General features: G+C 45.1%; 1 protein-coding gene across 1 annotated transcript in view; it reads left to right on the top strand.

Moving 5' to 3' along the window:
- The window catches only part of MGMT (O-6-methylguanine-DNA methyltransferase), a 140,529-nt gene that overhangs the window by 85,591 nt on the left and 47,438 nt on the right, over positions 1 to 7,500 (top strand). The window lies entirely within an intron of this gene.

Here is a 7,500-nt window from a genome sequence, read left to right as displayed (position 1 = left end):
ATTTTGATCACATTTAATCTTGCAGAAAGTATTTCAAAGAAACACTTAAACACTAGAGGTAAATGGAAGGGAGATGATGTTTTTATTGCCCAGTTAGGTAAATGGTGTAACGTTGATTATTGTGGGCTGTCATATCATTGGCACATAAAAGGTTGGTGGGAAATAGTCTCATCTGAGGGAATATTTTCTGTTTGCATTGCAATAATCTGGATGGCACATATTGTATGTGAAAGGAATGAGCAGCAGGTCTCTCCTACAGCGCCTCTTCAGGTCTGTAATTAAATCAGTGGTTTGATTAACAGCGCCATTGCTAACCATGTAAAAATGATGACTAGGTTTTAGATTATTTTTATTTATTTATTTTTGTTTTATTCGGGTATTTTTTTAAGTAAAGGGAAATAGGGATCTGGCTGAGGATGGTGTTCTGGATCCATGGGATCTGTGATGGGAGCTGGCAGCAGAGCTGGGGAGCATCCACCTGCCCTCCACCCTGAGTCCCATACACAGCTCTCCCATGGCTGGTTTTGGATGAGACCTGGGAAAAAAGCTGATTTAAAAAGGGAAAATCAGGGCTGTTTTGATTTTAATTAAAAAATGGATTTTGTTAAAATCATTTTTACAAAAATGATTTTAACAAAAAAACAGGTGTCAATAAGGAAAAGGCTAAAGAGCTTTTCTGCAGAAGAAAAAACAACAAGAAAAAAAATCAAACACAAAAAAAAAAGGAAAACAAAAACCAAATCACCATTTTAGCTTGCAAACATTATCATCCATAATGATGGGAAGAACAGTGAGGGATATACAATGAAAAGCCACCAACCTGATACTCCCGCAACAAAAATCCTGTTTAAAGCGAGACAGAAGAAAAAGCAAAGTTTGATGAAGATTACTGAGTAAAGGAAAAAAAAAGAGAAAAAAACAAGAATAAAAGCCAGCAGGTGTGAGGTGCTGTGTGTGCCTGTGCCGGTGTGGCGGCCGTGGCCGTTCGTATGCAGGGCAGGGCCGGGGCCCCGGCGGGGCGGGCGGGCCGCGGCCCTCAGCGCCGGAGGGAGGCCGGGCCGGGGTTCCAGTACAGTGGGCCGGGAAGCGGCGCTGACAGCCCGGCCGTCCCCCGGGAGCCCGCTCCGCTGAGAGCAGCCGGGCCTGAGGGGCCCCCTGTGCCAGCCTGGGCTGGGAAATGCCAGCTTTGGGGACATGGACAGGGGGCTGTGTTGGAGTGCTGGGGAGTGGGGTTTTCGGCAGCCGGGGGTTTGGGGTGAGCATCGCCGCTCATCGCCCAGCCAAGCAGGCTGTGCTTAGGCCGGTGTTAATGGTCACATCCAGGAGGTTTCTAGATTGATTTGATTTGATTTGATTTGATTCCCCTGTCAGAGCAGAGAGTTGTGCAGAAATCCAGCTCCGGCTGGATGTGCAGTCCCAATGAGGAAAGCCAGGCTTGGGTGCAGCCGTATCCAGGCAGGATTTGTGAGCATGGTTTGACTCAGACCCGGCGTTCCTCTGTCCTGACTCCTGAGCGTGTTTGTGCCCTCGCGATGTGCCACCTTCATGGGAAAGGCTGGCACCACCTGGCAAACCCCACTGTGACACTGTGGGGCTCTCTGGTATCTCAGGATGAGGTGTCCATGGGCAGAGTGTGGAGCCTGAGACTGGGAAGACGGATGGAGAGGGACAATGGGGATACCTGCCAGAGGTGCTGCACTGAACACACCAGCTGCTAACAAAGCACCAGGAATGGGCCAGAATATGGAACCCCAGAATCACTCAGGTTGGAAAAATCCTCCAAGATCCCTTCCCCAGCACTGCCATGGCCACCACTGCCCCGTGTCCCCAAGTGCCACATCCACAGCTCTTAAATCCCTGCAGAGATGGGGACTCCATCAGTGCCCAGGGCAACTGTGCCAGGGCTGGACAGCCATTCCAAGCAGGAATTTTTCTGAATATCAGTAATCTTCATCAAACTTTGCTTTTTCTTCTGTCTCGCTTTAAACAGGATTTTTGATGTGGTGGTTGGTGGCTTTTCTTTGTATATCCTTTACTCTTCTTCCCATCATTATGGATGGTAATGTTTGCAAGCTGAAATGGTGATTTGTTTTTGTTTTCCTTTTTTTTTTTTGGTGTTTGATTTTTTTTTTGGTTGCTTTTTCCTCTACAGAAATACTCTGTAGCCTTTTCCTTATTGACACCTGATTATCCAATTTTTAATAAATTCAGCCCTGATTTTCCTTTTTTAAATCAACTTTTTCCCAGGTCTCATCCGAAACCAGCCATGGGAAGAGCTCTGTATGGGACCCAGGGTGGAGGTGGATGTTCCCCAGCTCTGCTGCCAGCTCCCATCACAGATCCCATGGATCCAGAACACCATCCTCAGACAGATCCCTTTTTCCCTTTACTTAAAAAAACCCCAGTTGCACTGGAGGGACAAAGGATGAGGCAGAGGAAGGGATCACACTTTGCAGAAGCTGGGGTAGGTGTTTTTCCACAGAGACAAAGCCTCTCCCAGCACACTGCACACTTTCTATTCCCTTTTTTCCTGTCTGGCTTCCCGTGGCATTAAGGCTGATGTGATGGTGCTGTCAGGTCCTTCTCGTTTCCTTTTTTCCAGTTACTCCTGAGTTTGATGGATGGCCTCAGCCCGGTGTGACCAAGGGCTAGGAACATGATTATATTCCTCCAAACCCCAGGCAGGCTGCTGTCCACGAGCAGGACAGCCTGGAGCACCCATCCCTCTGCGGGGACATGGCTGGGGAGGGCCTTGGTGGACACTCAGTCTGGGGACTGTGGTTCAGCAGGCATCAAATTTAATGAATCTATTAATCTATTAATTGCAATACTCATGGAGCAGCTTCCCAACAGCTGTGGAGGGATTTCCCCACCCCCTTCGCAGCAGGTTCCTGCCCGTGGCAGGCTGATAATCCCCCCAAATATCGCTGTGCTCTTCGGTTCCATCAACCATCCACTGTCTCTTTTTGGTCCTTTTATAAATCCTGGGCTAAATTGCAAATGCCAGCCTAAGTGTGTGTTTGTCCGTCCTATCAATAATGCATCGCCCCCAAGTGTGGAAGGGGGAGCCACAAGTGAAACTGCCCACGGTAATTCAGGGCTATAAATCATATTTTCTGGTGGGTTTGGAGGCTGAGACTGGCTCAGCAAGATGGTTTGTGCCACTTTATTGTGATACTTCAGGAATATTTTTTTATTTGCTCCATTCCTCTATGTGTGTGTGTATATATGTATTTATATATCTATATATATCTTCCTGCTTCCTTTGCAGCTGTCAATAGAGGATGAATCCTGGACCTGCAAAATTATGAGCTTTCTTTTCTTAAGGCAGATACAGATTGCCTCCAGTATGAGGTGTCTTGTATAAAATCTTCAAAAGAAATTGCAGTTTTATTTTTGGAAGAGATGCAGAGGTGAGCCATGGATTGTTGTCCACATTTGGGACCTAATTGAGATGCTGATCTGCAGAATATTCTGTGTCCAGTGGTGCATGTCTAGTATTCATGTCGTGTTTTCTGTCCTGCAAGTCTGGCCTGAGCTAAAACATGATTTTCAAACGAAATATTAAAAAAGGATAAAAACCAGTTATTCTCTTACTGGTATTTAAACCCATCCTGGGGTCTCAGGCTCTGGGGAAGGCTCCCCAAGCTCCTTCTGGAGACTCAGCACTAATGGTGGGATCAATGGATGTTTTCACAGGTGGATATTTTCTTTTTCCAGTAGTATTTGCAGGCAAACACTTCATTTATGTACTATTTAGGCTCCAAAATTAACATATTCTCTGGCATAAGCACAGTTTTCACTTTTATTTTTTAATTTAACTGCTTGTGTTTTTGCAAGGAGGCACCTACTTGTTTCTTAATCCTGGTGGCCAGCTGGAAAGGTCCTGATTCCAACAAAATCACAGAGTAGAATCACAGAACCATTAAGGTTGGGAAAGATCTCCAAAATCATCGAGTCCAACTTTCACCTGAATGCCACCATGCCCACTAAACCGTAGTAATGTATATATATTGAATAATAAATATCTAAAGCGGTCCTGACATCAGTGATTTGCTCTCACCAGACATCATCCCCCAACATTTTCAAAATTAGCAAAACTTGGACATTTTATTTTCTGGAGGAGCAGGTTGAATCTTTTGGGGGTTGTGTCTACTTCAGACCCTCTTTGTGGCATCAGATTCACCTCAATGTCATTTGTACTTGTCATAGAATCATTAATGTTGGAAAGGACCTTTCAGATCATCAAATCCAACTCTGAGTCTTTCTGCTGTTGAATTTTCCCATCCCAAACTGAGGTTATCCCATCCCAGTCACGCTGCTGGGATAATTTCCCACTCAATTTTCCAGTGCAACAGGAAAATGTTGAGAGAGAGCCATAAAAACATCTGGTACAACACATTATTTTAGGGCAATCCACAGGATTGAATCCACCTCAACCCCACTGCAGGAATAAAAAGTTGAGTTTCTAAGGAATGCATATGGAAGGACTTATTTCTGCTGTAAAGATTTCCTGACAAGCAGAAATATAATGCTTTTTGAAAACCTCATTAGAAAATCAATTATATCGTGACACTTAATGTTGGGTTATTTACAAGCGAGATGTCTTGTTGGGAAAAAACACAATAAAAATTCACACTTAATCCAGAAAAATGGGGGAGCATAAAGAAGAGTTAGGTTGTGTTATTAGCATGTTCAAAGGAGCAATTACCACAAAGCAGAGGGTTTGTGCTCCATCAGGGACAGGAATGAGATCTGATTGTGGAGGGACACGAGGTTTCACTCCCTCAGAGAGAAAAGGGCTGAGAGATCCTTCCAGGGCAGGGAATGATGAGTTTATTTATTTATGGATTTGTGTTGATGCCCAGTGCCAGGTCATGCTCCTGAAAGGAGAGCAGAGGGTTTGTGCTCCATCAAGGACAGGAACAAAATCTGACCATGGAGGGACACAAGATTTCACTCCCTCAGAGAGAAAAGGGCTGAGAGATTCTTTCAGGGCAGATAATGATGAGTTTGTTTATTTGTGGATTTGTGTTGATGCCCAGCGCCCGGTCATGCTCCTCCTCTTGATTTTCCTCATGGAATCATGAAGGTTGGAGAAGACCTCTAAAATCAGTGAGCCCAACCATCAGCCAGCACCATGTTCAGCACTAACCAGGCCCTCAGATGCCACATCCGCACATTTTGAGCACTTCAGGTGACTCCTTCACTGCCCTGGGCAGCCCCTTCCATGCTTGACCACCCTTTCCATGGAGAGGCTTTTCCCAATATCCAACTTAAACCTCCCCTGGCACAACTTGGGGACGTTTCCATCTCACAACCTTTGATTTCTTTGGGTTTCAATGCCCTCAAAAAGAAAAGCTCAGCTTGGCAGCTGGGGAGTGGCTGCTGGGAGGCTGTGGCTGCTAAACCAGCAGCTTTCTTTGGAGAAAAAATGGGAAAACTCTTCCAATTCCATGGAATCACAGAATGGTTTGGGTTGGAAGGGACCTTAAAGCTCATCTCCTTCCACCCCCTGTGCCATGGGAAGGGACACTTTCCAAATTTCTGTGCTGCTAATTAGGAACATATGACCTCAATTGCTGATTTGTTTTTTCTTAACTATAACAGTTTTTAGGACTGGACTGTTTTCTTCAGATGGAAAATACTAGATCTGAAGCAGAAAATTTTGTTTGTCATGCAAATGTGAGCAAGATGCAGCTAATCTAATATCCCCTGCATCGTTCACACTGAGGGAACTAGAGAAAAAGGCTAATTTCTAGCTGAAATCCTTGTCTTACATAGCCTGCAATCTGAGTTTGCATCAGATGCAGAACTAATGGTGCTTATTTCCTGCAGAGTTAAACCTAAACTGTGTAACTACAGGCTCATGTGTGTGTTGGTGGCAGAAAAAAATTATTAGGCATTTTCATCTTTCATTCTGCATAATGCCTGTGCTAGTTCACTGTCTGGAGCTGTAAAGTTTCTGTGCTTTCCCTGGTTTTTAATTTAAAAATCCATGGGATTGATACTTTCACTTCATAATGAACAATTGGGCCATGAGAAGAACATTTTTGGCAGTAATTAAATCGAGGAAAGGTGACTTGAAACATCATAGGAGCATTGGAGGTGAGGCTGAAGGAGTTCTGCAGGGAAGATGAAGAGGGACTGGGGACAGGGGATGGAGGGACAGGACACAGGGAATGGCTCCCAGTGCCAGAGGGCAGGGCTGGATGGGAGATTGGGAATTGGGAATTGTTCCCTGGCATGGCAGGGATGGCACTGGGTGGGATTTGGGGTCCTTTCCAAACCATTCTGGGGTTCCATGAAGGCAGGACACACTTGTTTTCCTCCAATTTCACAATTTCAGGAACCTCCTCAGGGCCAGGATGGAGTGCTATATACTTTGGCTTTCTTTCCTTCTTGTTGTTGTTGTTGTTGTTGTTGTTATTTTATTATTATTATTATTATTATTATTATTATTATTATTATTATTATTATTACTATTACTATTATTATCAGTAGTATAAGCAGTACTGTTTTGGAGGTGCTCTGGAAGGGCAAAGACTCCTCCTTGCTTCTAAGAAACTACAGAAGTTTCTATCATAGCATTGTGTGTTTTTGTTAGGAATAGATGCTTTCCTCCCTCTTTTGACCTCTCTGCTCACCCCTAAAACCACTTTGAATCTGTTTTTCTTCCCTTTCTTACTTTCTTGTGAATAATCAACTCTTTTTTTTTTTTTTGTTCTGTAAGACTCGAGAAGAAAAACGCAGTGTCAGGCAGGATGAGGGCAGATCAGACCAACTCTCCTCAGATTCGTTTCTTTTGGAGAATCCCACAGTTGATATTTGTGTGCTGGGGCTAGACTTGACCCATGGGCTGACAATCTGAGCACCTGAGGACACCTGAAATCTGATTTTGGCTGAGTTGCCCTCATTCTTTCCCATGCTGGCAGCAAAGGGGCAGGTCCTGGGTATCTGGAAAGGAGAAGGAGCAGGTACAAGCTCCTGGCTGCTCCTGAGAAGGGGAGTGACAGGGTCATTGTCCTTGTCCTCATGTGCCACCATCCCTCCACGGAGGGAGGTTTCTCCTCCATCACGAAGCTGCTCCTCATTTTCTTCTCAGTGGTGTTGGGTAAAGCAAGGGAGGGTGTGGAAGTGGATGGGGATGGGGATATCCCAGGAGGGATTCCTGGGGGGACACTGGGGATCCTGCCAGCATCCCTGGCAGCCTGGCAGCACTCCTCCTGCAATGAATTTCCAGACCTTGACACCACAGGCCATGGCAGCTCCTCTCATCGGCAGGGCCCAAGCTGACCACAGGAAAAGGAGCAATAAATTTAGATTATTTTGGCGTCTGTAGGTCATTATTGGAATTATAGCAGCTGACTGCTAGGCCATAAAGTTACTCTGACAGATCATGAATACTGAAAGTACTCTAAGTACCCTGCCTTACTCTTATCATCCTCATTCATTACTGTCAAGATCTCCTCTTACAAAGAGGGGTATAAAGTTTGAGAA

This window comes from Melozone crissalis, unplaced genomic scaffold (genome assembly GCF_028551555.1).
Source record: "Melozone crissalis strain CALT ecotype California unplaced genomic scaffold, PUWL_Pcris_2 ptg000019l_1, whole genome shotgun sequence".
Classification (NCBI taxonomy): Eukaryota; Metazoa; Chordata; class Aves; order Passeriformes; family Passerellidae; genus Melozone; species Melozone crissalis.
The sequence above is the reverse complement of the archived record's forward strand: the minus strand, read 5'-3'. Positions and strand labels throughout refer to the sequence as shown.